Below are 3,290 nucleotides of genomic sequence, written 5' to 3' on the forward strand. Positions count from 1 at the left end.
AACACTACTGTAGTCAAGACATAGGCTGCTCTTCCTAAGTCCCCATTGTGACATTCTTTTGTAGTTTTTTGGTAGGTACCCACTATGTACCAAATCCTTACTAACCCTCCATTTCCTGCTAGGTGGCAGCCCTGGCTGTAGACAGGCAGGGTGGCCTGAGAGGAGATAAGGGGGAACAAGTCAGGCGTGGTGGTCAGGGGAATCTCTCAGGTCTGACTGACTAGCAGTCGGGCTACATTTTTATTTCTACAGGTTTCACAGAACAAAACATATGATTATCCAAGAAGTACAGATAATATCATTTTGTCTCTTGACAAAAATGTGTTTAATTTTTCATTACATATCCAGGTTTTAAGTTCAGTCATAACTAGAAAGTACAAATAGAACATATTTTATTTTTATTATTAGCCCTATAACTCCAAAGAATCTAAAGAATCTCTCCACCAAAGCAAACAACAGCCTCATTTTATTATACAACAGCCTGATTTTATTATACAACAACCTGATTTTAGGCTGGAAGTGTTTGCAGTTTTAATAAAGCACCCCAGATAAATAGGAAATATCTGAACCAGCTTCTTATGAATAGCAAATTCAAACACATAACTCCTTTTACTATATCATTTCATCATCTATACTATAAAATAGGAAATGCATATTTAAGGTAATCTGTCTTATTTACAGAGTTCTGTTTCTCCAGGGGTATACCCTGTACAATACCCTATCTTTAAATTACATTTATAGAGCATTACATGTATTGTAAAAAGAAGTCTTGAATCTTGCATATGTTACTAATTATAATGGCCAGGCAGAGTTTGTCAATTATCTCTTTATATTTTCAGAGATCTCTAAGAATATTGTAAAAAAGAGGCCTTGAATCTGTCACCAATTCTCCTGGCCAGTTGGAGTTTGTCAACTATTTCTAAGTTTACCATTTACACTATTTCAGTTTGCTTAGGGTGGATAACCCAAGACAATTCCTGGAGTCATGGCCTCTTGTAGAGATTCCTAGCTCAGTGCTCCTCTGTGCACATCACAATCTGCAGGGCATAAGGAAGGCTTTGAAATAGGGCCAGATAAAGTTATTTATCTAAAAGCAGAAGTTTAGGACTTTCCTAAGCAGACTCAGACATAATTTTCTTGGGAAAAGACACAGAATGAGTCATAATGCAGGAATTTCTCAAGGATACAACACACGCAGACCAAAACCTAAAAGTGAGAGACAGAACAACGGAGATCACAGTGTTGGCTCAGCTTTGCTAGGACTGTGTCAGACAGCGGTGCTGGCTTTACGACTCCCACCGTTTCCAGTGGATAAGGCTATGACTATTTCCCATCAAACAACATGTACCTCAATTTCCTTTAAGCTTTTCTTTACATTTAGTTACTGGGTGTGCATGTGTCTGCCACAGAGAACTTATGGAGGTCACCAGACAACGTTGGGGACAATCAGTTCTCTTTCTTCACCATGTGGTTCTCGGGAATCACATTCAGATCAACAGGCTTCATGGCAAGTGCCTGTATCTCACCAGTCCTGAGCTGACTTTTAGAAGCCAACATAGTTTGCTTCTAGTCCGTCCAACTTGTTGCATGTACCATTAGTTTGATTCTCTTTGCATGCACACAAGTGTGCAGGTATATGGGCTCCTGTTCACAGAGGGCAGGATGTTCATTGTCCTCCTCTGTGGCATGTGTATGCATGTATATGTGTGTCCATGTGGGGTTATGCCCACTTAACTGTAGGTGACCATGGAAACTGTGAGTTCTCTGGTGTGGGAGCTGGGAATCAAATACAGGCCCTCTACAAGAGTATTATTGCTGAGACATCTCTATTGCAATTCTCTGTATTACTAGCTTATTTTGAGATTCTAGGGATTGATTGAACCCAGGGCCTATGCACTCCAGACAAGCACGCTACTACTGAGATACAGCCTCAGACTCTCATGTTGGGGGTTGGTCTGGTACTGTAGGGGGAGGAACTGATACTAAAATCTGGTTCCCTAATTGGTTCTTGATTTGTCAATAAAGAAGGCAGGAGCCAATTGCTGGGCAAAAGGTAAAGGTGGGACTTCCAGGTCACAGGAGTAAAAAGATGCGAGGAAAGAGAAGAGGCTTTCTGGTCAGACTTTGGAAGAAGAAACACTATACAACCATATAAGATCTAGGAGAAGCTAGAACCAGCAGCCTCTGCCACTGGCCAACATAGGCTAGCTGGTAAGGTTGGGGCAGGAGATTCTGCGCCTAGCAATTGTACTATCTGACAAGTTCTAAAGTAATAAGGCTGTCAAAGTGTTTTTCATCCTTGGAGTAAAGGTGGGCAGAGAAAGAGAGAAGACAGGGCAGCAGCTGTTGGCTTGGTGAAGCCAGCCTGGAGAAACAAATGAAAAGTAGAAGGGGGTCAGTGGGGCATGGAAAGGGGTCAGTAGGGCGTAAAAGGGGTTAGCGGGGTGTGGAGGCTCCTACCTCAGAGCTAAGCCAGGAGCAAGGGTGTGGTCCCGGGTAAAGGAGGCAGCATGATCTTACTGCTCAGTATTTAAATGCTAAATACTGATTCCCAGGATCTGGTTGCCCCTGACGATCCTCATACACTAAATGATGCTTTGTAAAACCTTGCTCTCCAATGTAAAGCTATTGGTTAAATAACTGTATACAGCCAATTCACGTGGAGAGAATAAAAGTAGGCAGAGGTCCATTTACTGGGCTGGGGGTCTTGTAGGTGGGGATCACGGGGAGGAAGGAAGAGGAAATAGAGAAGGAGAAAGGAGAGTGAATGAGGAGGAAGAGAGAACAGAAGGTCTCTGTTAGCCATGGTGGACCAGGAGCACACGCCCAAAGTGAAATGGGCCCTGGGGGCATGCGGATGGAGCATAAATAAACCGGGAGACACAGACAAGTATTTGGGGCTTGGCTGACAACGTACCCAGTCTAGCACTAGAAAAGTAGATTAGGAGTAATTTCCCCCAGTATTTCTGCTAGAGCTAGATAAATAAGTCATAGTCTGGGTCTCATTCATTTAGAAGCGAATGTGGATAGAAATAATCCAATTACCTCTCACTCCTTTCTTATTTAAATAAAAGCATTTGGGGGTCAATTTATAGGAAAAATGAACAGTGCAAGTACCAGGTAGCTAGTGTGCAGACAGTTAGTGTGAGGGTCCGGTAGATGTAGATGGCCTCTGTGTGGATGGCAGAAGCTTCCAGGCAGGAACCTTCCTCCCTCCCCATCGTCCTCAGAAACACCCTCCCCTGACATCTGGTTTCCAAATCACACTATCTGGTTTAGCCAGACCTATC

The sequence above is a fragment of the Apodemus sylvaticus genome, chromosome 4 (assembly GCF_947179515.1).
Source record: "Apodemus sylvaticus chromosome 4, mApoSyl1.1, whole genome shotgun sequence".
In the NCBI taxonomy this organism is placed as follows: Eukaryota; Metazoa; Chordata; class Mammalia; order Rodentia; family Muridae; genus Apodemus; species Apodemus sylvaticus.